A 12,839-nucleotide genomic window follows, 5' to 3' on the forward strand; every position below is an offset into this window, starting at 1 on the left:
AGAAGCACCTACTGTTGGAAAACTACAGCTTAGCTCTATAGGATGGTTTGCAACAATTAAAAAAACCCAACAAACCCAGCCCTCTGCTGGAAGCCTCTTGCTCTTCCCTGCATTCTGATTTTTAGTGCAGGCAGGTGGAGCTGAGGGCTCCAGCCAGCACACAGCGTTTTGCTGGCTCGGGATGCAGCAGTCTGCACAGTGATGCTCAATCTGCTCACAACCCTCTCCGCACACTCTGGTTTTGAAAGATCTTTAATATGACCAAAAGGATAGAATTCATTTACCCAGACAAGATAGAAAAGACCTTTCACAATAATATCAATAAGATCTCTTTCAATCACTACCCCTTCAAATACCCACTGCAAATTTAGCAGTGATTTATTAGTGGCTGGCTGATATGAGCAATTAAAATAGAACATAAGAAGATACAGGTGAATTCAACACCTTGTGTGGATATGTGGCGATAAATGTGTTCTCTGTCAGTGTGTGGGAGAATTCCTCCCTGCTGTGGATTCATACCCAGTACCAGACAAGGATTCTTGATCTTATTGCCAAATAAGCAGTGGGACTGGTGCATAGGATGGCAGCAGTCCCAATCTCTATGCAGGAAAAAAGACACTGCTAGTGCTAATTCTTCATACAGGTGAACTACAGACATCTTTTCTACACGGAAATGTCATGCCAGGAATTAATACACACAGGCTGCTTCTCCCTTCAGCCTACGCTATGTTGTTTTCTTTTTGTGACAAGTGAAGATGAAGCCAGCCCATTTTACAGAGCCTTGACAAAGGATCCCCCCAACAACACCAATTGATACCACCACACGGATCAGTTTAAAGAGTCAAATTCCAATACCTTCGCTCACTCCCAGGGGTTCCTCCAGCTTTTAATATGAATAAGGTTGTGCAAGGAACAATGACTTACACCATGGGTGCCAACACAAGAGGGCACGGCAACACTGCCCTCTCCACATGGGGGACATACCCTGGCTCCTCTCAGAAACACAATTATGTGGGGAGTACGGAAAGAAATGAAGAAGCCAAGAAAAATTCCTGGGAGGAGCCCACAAAGCTAATCAGGCAGAAAGCCCAGCATATGATCGAGCTCCCCCAACACCGTAGGGCAGCTCTCACTCTGGCACGCTCTGTGCTGTTGCGATCTTAGGTCCATTTTCTACCCCCTGTGGCTAAAGGTGGAGGCACAGCTTTTAAAGAGCTGAAAGCTAGAAAGCAAACAGAGTGTGCTCCAAAGGGATCATTTTTAATTTCTTTGAGTACTGCATGTTTGGGGCTGGACTCCCAATGAATTCAAATAGCTGAGATTACTAACAAGCCCAGTGCTGCTAAAATCTCCCAAATGAATGATTCCTGCCTTAAGAGGACCTTGGCTCCAGCACAAAGCTATTTCTGCCTTAGCATGATTGATTCTGCAAACCTGCTGGCTATTTTTTTTTGTGCAGAAGATCTCAGATCAGCTGAAGGGTACATTCTGCAGAGAGATTTCAGCACCGAGGCAAAGCAATGCACATAGCACCAGGGCCACGTGCCAAGTGACTCACAGGAACAAGAGGACGCTCAGAAACCAAATAAAGGAGTTTAACTACTCTGTCTGGGCCTTCCTTGCAGACCTTTCATACTCAAGGAAGGCTCGCTGCCTTCCAGGGGTCCTACACACTGGGAACAAGAGCAGCTCAGCTCTGCTGCAGCACAACAGCCATGGTCCTGCTGGCCCCAGGGGGTCTACACCGCATTGAGACACGACTGGAGGGGCAGCAGGAGCATCATGGCGTAAGAGAGGAAAAAGACAAGCTGCAATGAGGATGTTTTCACATCCAGACTCTTCTTGCAGGAAAGCAGATAAATGACTTTGGGTACTGCTCAGCTGAATGTCTCACCTGCTTGGAGGATAGCCAGAAGCTTCTCCTGTTCTCCTCCTTCAACTATTATAAACAAGAGTCAGATATAAACCTCAACACATCCATATCTTGTTTGCATGGGTGCTGTGTGATGGAAAACCCCACAGGAATAAATCACTCCCACAAAGGACTCAGATGTCTACTTTGGACCCCTGATGGGTAAGTGCTCACAAAGTTTGGGGTAAGGACAAGACAAAAGCCAACACTGAGACACATCAGATACTGAGTGACAATCCCATGATGGCTTGCAGGTAGTGCTGAGAAGTAGAGGTAGCATCAGCACTCCAGCGTTTATTCCCTGACAACAGCAGAAAACAACCCCCTGCCCCACTACTGTACTTTCGCAAAGACCAAACCAATTCTTCTCTTATCGGTGGCTGTTCTACAATCAGATAGACCTCATAACTTCAGCTCAGTTGCTTGTTCAGGGCTCTCTTCCACCCTCTGTTCTTCATCTCTTCCTGCCTTTTTTTAAATCCCCCCCTGCACACCAAATGTCACCCTCAGCCTGTTACACTGAGCAGACAGGTCACAGACAGCAGCAGAGAGTCAATCTATATATTAAACCCTTCATTTCTGGCCTTCCTTCAGGAACAGGAAAAATAACTTGTCAATGGACATACCACAAAGACTTAGTCTCCATCTTCCGAATGTAGCAAAATACAAATAGCAAGCTGTAAATCTAGATTGGGACCAGATCATGTATGGGCAAGAAGGTGCTCACTGTGCCTTGAAGGTGTTCAGGGGCCCACACCATCACTCTCATTCTCTGGGTGACCAGCAGCAAAGGGCCACAGTTCATTTGCTAAGCAAGGTAGCACAGAGGGGATATTAGCTCCATTTTCCTTGTACCTCCTCTTCCACTAGGGCTCACATTGCCTGTAGAGAAGCACATGAGTAGCCCCATCTCCTTTACCCAGATGCAGAGTCAAAGTAGCAGCCTGGCTCCGAGCAGAGCAATCCCCAGCCTGCAGCATCTCTTGAGCCTGTAACAGCAAGGGAAGTGCCAAAGGCAACAGCCTATTTTGATCTGTTATCTGGATCATTCTGGTCATGAGGAACATATTACTCATGAGCCACGGTGTAGGAACTGTTGTTTCAGCTGGAGTAGCAACACTAATAAGGCAAATACAAATTTAAAATTCATGATTATTCTTTTCTAGTCACCTTTTAACTTCAGCCCTTTGCTTTGAAAAGGTGCTGGGTGATGAATGAGGAAGCCCAAGTCTCCAGACCTCTTTCACATGCATTTTTGACACAAGTTAGAGACACAAATGCCAGCCCCAGTGCCACAGCACTGCTGTGGGCACTGATGGGAGCTGAGCTTGATAATAAGGGCTCTAATGGGCTTAACAGGGGCCACATGATGGGCATCATGTTCACCCGGGGGTGTTCACTTGTGGTCTGTGCAGCCTCTGACAGACTCCTCCTAATAAAGGGTCTTTTTTTCTTTTTTTGGCAAGTGTGAGAGCTGCAATCTGAGTTGTGGGTGGTTGCTCAGACAGTCTTCAAGTAATGAGGATTTTTCCTGCTGAGGAAACAATCCCTAAGGAACTATTTCTAAGTGATTCAACAGCAATCTGTATACATCCCTCAGTCCAAAGCTGTTCACAGACCTGCACTGAAGCCCACAGGAAAACTCCTTTGGATTTTGGATCAGGCCTCCACTTTCTCTAGTCCTTTATGTTGGTTTTCTTACACACCTCAATCGGGCAACGTGAGAGCTTTCTCATCAGCATCCCAGCAAACCCAGACCTGACCTTTCACACCTCCTGCCAAGCCAGGGCTGGGTTCACAGTAGTGCAGGTTGTCAAGTGTTATCACACTCCAGATTTCAGTATTTGCATGAAAAAAAGTAGATGAGGCAGTAAGCTGACACATCCTCAGATTCAGGTTCATATTATTCATATAGCTCCCGTGAGAGAGCAACGCTTACTAAGTACTCAAGAGCAGTCCATAGTGTGCATATTTTAGAAATAGGCAGGTCAAAGAACACTCCCTAAACTCCTTAAAACACCTTAGAAACACCAGAGGCAAGAATTAAGCTGAGAGACAGTTTTTCTCAGCTGAGCTCCAGTTCCTCAAAATATTTTGAATGCTTACTAGTTTTCCAGAAGAGAGGAAAAAATTTTCTCACATTCAGAAGCTGGGGAGTTCTTAACAGATCAGCTTCCCCCCTCTTGCAATTTCTGGCAAGTTCTTCCATTAAAAAAAACAAAAAGAAAGAAAAATAAGAAAATCAATTTTTTGAAGAACACTAGGAAGGAGGAGGGGAAGTTGAAATAACCCTCAGGAAGTTTCCAGGACAGTTTTCACTCCCATTTAAGAGATCTATTAAGACACTGACCCATCGATACAGAGACAGTCTTTCTGTTCAACTGATGATGCATAAGAGTCCTTTGCCTCAGATCAGGCTGAGGAATATCACCAGGAGTAATTTTAAACCTACTTCTATGTATATGGAAGCTGAACACAAGGGTTAACACCCCAGGCTAAATATCTTAAAACTCAGTCCTGTTGTATAGAGTAAGCCTGTCCTTTTTTGAGTCGCCTGAATTATTCCAGTTGCACATCCACGGGATGGAAAGTTGACATCATGGCCCAGAGAAGCACTTGCCATTTCCCCTCAAGTAGGTTCCCTGGCTGATGTAGTCTCCTTTCGTGCAGAAATTAAACAGACACATCAGGCTTTCCCAAGAGCCCTTAGTGACAGAAACGAGTCTCCAAAAGGCTCAGCAAGCTTATGACCTCACTTAACAAACAGAAACCTCCTCTCTAGGCACTCACCCCGTTGCTTTCTGGGCTCTCCTTGGAGAGGTAAATTACAGAGGTAGCACCAAGTCCCACGGGGCAGGTGTATAGTGAACAATAGGTAAGGATGAAAATATTTACAGCCTTAAATGGGGCAGGGAAGCAACAGAAGCTGAGACAGATTCAGCCCCGGTTTAAATAGGGGAAGAGAGAAATGCAGCTGCATCAATGCAGCATATTCTGTAAAACACCATCAAGGACTGTGCCAGCCAGTCCTCACAGGGAGGCTGAGAACACTGATTTTCAGGGTGGAAGTGACTTTCCAGAATGGCACAACTGTTCAAGAGCGAGGCTAGAAGTAAAACCCAGGTAGGTTCCTGCCCTTTTCCTAGAGCTCAGTCTCTTCCACTGCTCTGCACAGCAAGAGAATTTGCCAAGGAGAAAGGACCATTTCTTGCACAGGACAGTGAAAACTGTAGCATGAGGTGATCGCTGACAGTCACAACTCAGTATGGACAATAAACTTGTTCTGATGTGCAGTGAACACTTGCAGGGTCCGTAAGTAACAGTAACCCAGGCTGCCTGACATATATAACAGAGCTAATTAGTCTAATCTGGAGTAAGAGCTAATGGTGAGCAACACAGTCCTTGAGCCTGTAAACACAGGATCTCAAAAAAAAAATTATATCTGTTGAAGCTATCACCCTCAGCTTTTGGATCTCCTAACAGTAGATCTGGAGCCAGACTTAAGTTCTCTCCTCAAAGAGGCACTCAGCTCAAGTTTTTCACTGAAAACAGCAGCTAATGGCTGAGATACCTCTGACAGTGAGGCCTCAGGGGCAAGACAGTCCCTAGGACTGTGCCTACATTAAAAAAAACATGCTGGACTTCACATTTCTCTTGCAATTTAGTCTAACTGAGGATGATCAAAAGTCCTGTTGTGTGGTAAACAACAGCTCCCAGATAGAGATTGTTAGCAAGCTGGGAAGTCATTCCAGATCTTTTTCCAGATCATTTCTACAGGTGCCTGAGATTATTGCAAACTACTGCATCAATGCTGAATCACTCCCTCCTTTGCATATCTAAGTACAGCTCATTCCCTTTGTAATATTTTGTCATTCCATTGAACAAAAAACAAAAAAAATATGAGAGAAAAACTATCCAACCACCACACTTTCAGCTTCCCAAGTCACTTAGCCTCAACTTGAATTTTAACTACACAGTCAGACAGCAGCACTAGCTGTTACATCAGGGGTTTGGAAGCAAAGGGGAAGAGGGAGGTGAAGCAAGCCCAGGAGACAGCCAAGAGGAAAACATCTTTAAAGCTCTCCTGAATTAGTGACACTTACCTGTTTGTTCTGTTTTATGCCTCTGACTTTCTCTGAAATAGAGAAGAGCAATTATGAAGTGACCCACTTTCCTCCTGTTTAGTGTAAGGAGGAAACAGGGGGAAGGGGAAGAAGGGGAGGAGAGTGAGAGGTGCAGAAGGATAACATCAAAGAGGAAAGAGAAGGGGAAAAAAAATCCTTACAGAAGGTAGGAGGGTAAATTGTGATGACCCAGTTTAAAGGATAGAGCAGGAACTAGACCTACTGGCAGTCAACACCTTCCCACACGCTCTGCAGAAAGGAAACAGCAAGGCAGAGGAACAAACTCAGTGCTTGCAGCACTTTTTTACACTACAAACTCATCCCTTCAGGACAAAGTTTGCACAAGGGAAGCTCTACAGCAGAAGATTTCTCTCCTGCCAGCTCTTTTATCAGTGTATGGGAGCAGCGGAACAGCAGAAGGCATCTTGGGCAGAATGGAGCAGATTAGAGACAGGTGCTAAAATTTAAGGTCAAAAGAGCTCAGCCAGTTCGCACCAGGTGAGGCTCCCTCACAGATCGGGGGTGGGAACCACATTGAGACCCCAGGGAAATGGCTGAGCTCACCCCTTGTAAAAGATGCAACAAGTGGCATCACATGTGCTAATGTCAGAGGAAATCACTCAACTTGATAGCATGATCTGACATGACAGCTCTGGTCTTCATAATGGTTTAGGCTGATATCTTCAGGAGATCTTCATCTGCTGTGGCTTTCACCATTTGCTGTGACAACTGATGGCCCTGAACTTATAACTCTGTAGGGGAGCCCAACAGCCATTTATCTTCTAGACAGAAACCAATATCTGGGAGGAGAAGAGGTGTTCTGGTTCACTTTACATTTTTGTCATTTACTTCAGGGTTCATGAGGTTTTTACTTCCTCCCTTAAATCACATTTACCTCACTGGGTATAATCAAGCACAACTCAAATGAAGTCAGTGCTGCTGCACCATTTTGCACCACTCAAAAACAGGGCAATGATGTAATAAACACATTTATTATGTGAGTAGTAATTATAACCACCAAGGAAGGACTATCCATACCCTCATCTCCAGGTGGATTATTAAAAATTGCAAGCCAGTTTTTTGAACTCATCACAGCTCCACTGATTTCAAAGCCTGCAAACAGAATTGCACTTTTTGGTTCCAAAAGTCTGCTCACAATTTTATATAGCTTGTGTTTCCTGTAAACAAGCAATATTCCCCGAAAACATAACCTCATTCTAAGCGTGGATTAAACCAGCATGTTAATTTGCACTTGCTTAAAGCTTAGTGGTCAGCTAGAGTATATGGTTGAAATTATACAGGGAACTGCAAATATATTATATTGTATACCACTATATTTGTATGCGCAACGGACAAGGTTTTGAAATGGTTGTCAAGCTCAGGTCACACGTGCAGGAGGAGAATTCGAATCTGATGAGGGTTTATTTTATGAAAGCAGGGATCGTTTTCAATGAAAAATGGAGTTTAATCCTTACTTGCTGTCTATGTCCCAGGCACACAGATATAACTCTGTCTATGTCCCCTTTCCTCCATAAAATACAGACCAAATTTCTCCTTCCTCTGTGTCCAATAGGCAGTTGAGCTTGGCCTAAAACTCCCATTGGCAAGACTCCTGGAGACCTCAGACCAGTCACACCTCCACACTACATTATAATCCCTGGAGATTTGTTTATATTGTGGCTACTTCTCCTTTACACATAGGATAATAGATGTTAAAGTCTGGCATTGCTGGAAATGACGTGGACAAACTGGACTGTGTAGCTGGGGGAAAGCAACCAGGCCAAAGCAGGAGAGGTGGGGTCAGCAGTGGAGACCCAGATTCATCAGGTATTTGTGTCCTAGTTGCTTTTTAAGGAGCTGGTCAGGAATCAGGTACCAAAACACCTTTGGGGGTCTGGCTCTGTACATCTAAGAGAATAATCAGGAAATTGGTGGGGACTCATTGCTGAGGGTTTATGTTAAAATTGTATTTTAAATCTCTCTATTTTTTATCATAAGCCTCAGAGGAATCTTGGTTTGGCTTGAATTGAAGCACCCTGTCATAGACAGGTCCTTAAAAAAGCCCACAGTTCAACTGTATCTCTAGAGATTCTGAAAATGTAGGAAAAAAAAAGAAACTTCGGCCTAGCTATTCCCTCAAATTTAATCAGAAGCAGCCTGGGGCATGTAGATGCAAGTGCCACTGATGGTCAAAATTCAGTAGTTACATAAACAGCAATGACTGACACAAAATAATTAGGAGTCTGGCACAAAGGGCTCGATCCTCAAATTGCTCTGGTTGCACAGCCCTTAACAGACTGCGGCATGCCTTGGCATCTAAGCCTGGGAAAATGCAGAAATCAGAGAGACTATGAGGCGTTCAGTGCCAAAGCAGGTACATTTTTCCCCTCTCTTTTTTGCTGTCTCTGCCCTAGTTCAATTTATTTCCTATCCGCATGCTTGAGGCACAGATAAGCAACACTTGGATAAGCAAGGCATTTCCCTCTCTGCTAAAAAACCCACATGGTGATGCCTGGGGAAGGTGGAGGGAATCGAGGCGGTCTTTGCGTTACAACCCATTCCAGGAGGGCCTGGGAATTAACATCCAGGACCTGGCAGCACTGCTCAGCATTTTGGTGTTTGGTTCGCTTAGCTGCCTCCCAGCCCAGCTTTGCAGCGAGCAGGCGTGCATGTTGGCAGCTGAAGGCGATTCTGTGAGCAGCCAGAAAGCTTCCACTGCCCGCGATCAGACCTCGAATTGGAGACAAAACAGGGGCTGTTGTTTCCTCCCTGTTAACGTGCTGCAAGCTCTGCCTGCTCTGCCCTTTGCCAGCTCCTGGCTGGTAATGTGGGAATCCGCATCGTGCCACTCGCATAGAGGAAAACATGTTCCCTGTCTCATTATTCATGGGCTGTGCCCACAGGTACTGGTTGTTCAGCTTGCTGAATATTTGCCTGAATAATTAGGAGGGAGCTGAATCATTCTTAGACCGAATTCCGGTTTTCTCTCTCCTCCTACTTTATTTTTAGGCTTCGCTTCTCACAGCTCTCCCATACACAGTGTGAAATGAGTGTTTAAATACTATTAGATAGAGTCAATAATCTCTTCATCCTCAAAAGATGCTAGAGAATCAGCCAAAATTGCTTAGTAGCACTTATTGCGACAGAAATCCTAGTGCTGCGGTGCAAAAGGCTGCCCCCCTCTGCATCTCCTGGGATAGAGGGATCGGCGTTCCTGAACAACACAAAATACATCCCTTCCCTTGCTCATTTTAAGAATAACTGTAGAAAAGGTAGTCATTCCTAGTAAGCTCAATGAGAAGTGTTCATGATTTATTTAATGATTCCACCCTATGTTATTTTATTAAAATACGTGATTTCTGCTGCAGCAGAGCTTGAAAATGAATCTCAAATTTAACTCAGTTTTCTAACTGGAAACTTACCTTTAATCCTCCTCTCATTCCCTCCCACCCTTCTCTTCCTTTTACCGTTCCTTATCCCTCTTTCCCTAAGTTATGCTGCATTTTGCTCTGCCTTCACTGCATTATCCTCCCTGGCTTTTGATACAAGGAGCCAAATTGATCCCTGCTGGTATCCAATGGACTGAAATTCTTCTCAAAGGCGTTATTGGGCTGAATCCAAACACAGCCAGCATTTTGCAGTGCTGGTGGCTTAGTCAAAACAACAGTTTAGAATTTCTCTTTCGCTCCTGTTATCTACCATTAATATGAATTATTAATAAGTACTAGTATTGCTCTCTTGAAAATCATAATTTCAAACCCACCTATCAGACAAGCTGTCTGACTGAAAATTTCTTTTTAACTTTTCAGCATGTACCAGGAACTTGCAAAGCGCAATGCGTGCACACGGACAGCCTGGATTTCAGACCAAGGCTCACCCTGGGATTCCTCTTGCCATCTGCAGTGCCGGGTACCATTAACCCATGCAGGAGCTGCCCAGAAAAGGTTTGCTTTCCCAAACTGCCATTTATGATGTTAAATTTGTTTCCTCATCGGGCTGCTGTTCCAGATCCCTCACTTGGGGGAGAAGGGGGTGGTGTCAGTACAGGGTTAATCTTACACTGTTAGTCTGTACTTACAGCCCCTAAACCTGACAGGTTGTCTCCTTCCCTGCAGTTTTCATGTGCACAGCTCATTAGATACTCTAATGCAGCACAGAGCCTCTCTTGACTGAGAATTCCTTTGTCATATATTTAGCAAACTTTTGATTGCTTTCTTCCAAATGAGACTGAAGGACATATTTTTGTAGGAGAGGGTGAGAATTGCAAAGCACGATCCACAGTCACGTTTTTCTGTGGGGAACTACAGAGCAGGACAGGAGGAAACACCCGCAGTTTCTCTCTCCTTCTCCCCCGTGCTTTCCCTCCCCTTCCCTCCTCCACCTCCGTACAACCATAACACGAGATGAACGTGCTCCAAAATACAGCTGCATAGTCTTCCCTCTCTTCCGGTTTTCCCTGCCATGGCAAAAGAGGGGGGTGGAATGATGAAGATAGAATTATTGCTAATGTCGGACTGATGTTTTGACTCTGTGTCATCTGCAGGCTATTTAGCAAAGCCTGTGCACGTGGTGTCAGAGTTAAACATAGCCAGTGCGCGGTTATTGCTCACAAGAGAGGCTCAGGCAGGGAAGAGGGAGGCATCACCGCTTTAGGTCTGAATGCTTCTGTAAATGAACGCACCAAGGCGTGTGGAATGAGAAGGAAGGAAAGACCGAGGTTATAAAAGAGAGCGCTGGCACTCCAAATGCAATCCCCATTTTTCATTAAAATCCCCATTAAGAGATACATTTTACAAAAATACAATGTTTTGTATGAAATGAAAGGATTTTCTCCCCTTTAGAACTCACATTGGAGACAGCTCCATTTGCTCCAGATTGGGTGCACTCTGAATGAATATTTTCATTACTCCATGATAAATAAGCCAGGCTCTTTCCTGGAACAGAGTTACCATTTTCCTCCTCGGCAGCAGTGGGATGTGCTCACTCTGCTGTGTGTATGCACGTACGTGCCTGGGCTTTTGTTAGTTTTTAATTTCTCTCTCTCTTTTTTGAACCTGTCCTTCAAATGATCAGTTACAACACATGTCCTTAACCATGGATTTCCTTGGGTTTGGCTGCTCTTACTTAGTGGGGTAGGAGAGGGGGGAATAATCAGATTAACACATCCAGACCCCTGGCAGGATGTTCTGAGAAATAAAAAAGAGGGAGAGCAGGAAGAATTCACACATAAAAATAGAAGCCCACGTAGATTGGCCATATATGGAGTACCGGGGACTTCAGAGGAATACCCTCTTCGGACCACCCCTTTGGCGGAGGAAATCGCTGCTGCAGGAGGCCCCGTTCCCCCTTCCCCCCTCCCCAGGCGGTTCACCCGCAGCCGCGCTCAGCCCCCGGCGCTGCGCCCCGCACCGCCCCGCACCGCTCCGCACCGCTCCGCTCCGCGCCGGGGGAGGCCGCGGAGGGGCCGGTTCGGGAGCGGCGTTGGGGCCGCTCGGCCGGCGGTGCGCGATGAGCGGAGCGGTGCAGCGGCGGCGATGACTCAACCCCGCCCGGCCCGCTTTGCCCCCCGCCCGCTCCCGCCCCCCCCTCCCCCCCGCCGGGGAGGGCTATTAAAAGCTGCTGACGTAGGAGCGGACGGCCATCTTTGATGAGGGCACGGCTCCCGGTCCATTGAAGAAGGAGACCCGGGGAGGTCAGCAGCGGCTGTCCTTGCCTCCCATCTGCAGCACCGACCCACCGACCCCGTAGCCGCGGCCCGGCGTAGCGCTCCATCAGCCGAGGTAAGGGTGGGAGACCACCGCGGGGTTCGGCTGCGCAGGGGGAGGTGTTAATGAAAATGAAATGAAAAAAATGATATATTTAACGAGGGACCTGCTCGGCTTTTTGTCTCCAGCCTCTGGGCTGCTAAGGGGATGGAGGAAAGCAGGGAGAGGAGTGCAATTCGCCGCCAGCCTGATCGCCGGCTGGAGCCAGGGTAGGGAGCTGGGCTCTGCCTCTTCGCCGTCCCAGGCTCTCTTGCGGGGAGCAGGAGGCTGGAGGAGAAGGGAAGCCCGGGGAAGGTCGGAGGAGAAGGGTGACCAGCGCCATCCCTCCCTAAAGCGAGAAGAGGGGTCTGCGGGCGCTCTGCCCTGCTCGGCCAGGCTGGGCTGCAGCCGCCCGGCGCACTGCAGCGCCCTTCCCGCGCCGCAACCGCGGCGGCGCTTCAGCACCGCGGACAGAGGTGGTTGGGAGTGGGGGCTGTCTGCACCGCGAACAGCGGCCGGGACGCTCCGCTCCCCGGGCAGCGCTCGGCAGGCCGGGGTTCAGCACCGCGGAGAGCGCCGCGCTGCGCGGCTGCGGATGCCGGCGCGGCACCTTCCCGCCGGCAGCGCGCAAGGCTGAGCGCGCCGCGGAGGCGGGAGTGCTGCAGCGCCCTGCGGCTCCGCGCCTGCCCCCCGCTCTGCCCTCCTCCGCGGCACAAACAGTTGTGGTGGAACGGGGTTCCCCGGCAGCTCAGAATGCGGAGAAGGAAAAAAAAAAAAAAAGAAAATAGCTTCAGCTCCTGAATTAATCGGCGTTTAAACCTCTGGCCTCTCTCCCTGCCCTGTCGTGGAGGGGAGAGGTATTTCTGTAAGGGAAACGGGGGGTTACGTAACGCCCGGCCCGCAGGGTCCCTCCGGGAGCGGGCATTGCCCGAGGGGACCCACGGTAGTCTCTCGGGGCTTCCCCGCACCCGCGGAGGCTCCGCGCTCCGGGCCCTCGGCGCCCACCCTCTTCCTGCCTCGCAGCTCCGGGGCAGAGCGTGCCGCGGGCTCTGAGTCCTC

The 12,839-nt window shown here is 47.7% G+C and overlaps 1 protein-coding gene across 2 annotated transcripts in view; it reads left to right on the plus strand.

The window, feature by feature from the left end:
• Nucleotides 1-11,573: 11,573 nt before the first annotated feature.
• Nucleotides 11,574-12,839, plus strand: part of SNAP25 (synaptosome associated protein 25) — a 61,165-nt gene continuing 59,899 nt past the window's right edge. Inside the window, exon 1 of one of the 2 annotated variants that reach the window (XM_065835313.2) lies at nucleotides 11,574-11,816. The gene's annotated coding sequence lies outside the window, so the exon portion shown is untranslated. The remainder of the gene's footprint in view (nucleotides 11,817-12,839) is intronic. The other variant, XM_065835315.2, reaches the window with a different exon arrangement.

The sequence above is a fragment of the Patagioenas fasciata genome, chromosome 3, assembly GCF_037038585.1.
Source record: "Patagioenas fasciata isolate bPatFas1 chromosome 3, bPatFas1.hap1, whole genome shotgun sequence".
Classification (NCBI taxonomy): domain Eukaryota; kingdom Metazoa; phylum Chordata; class Aves; order Columbiformes; family Columbidae; genus Patagioenas; species Patagioenas fasciata.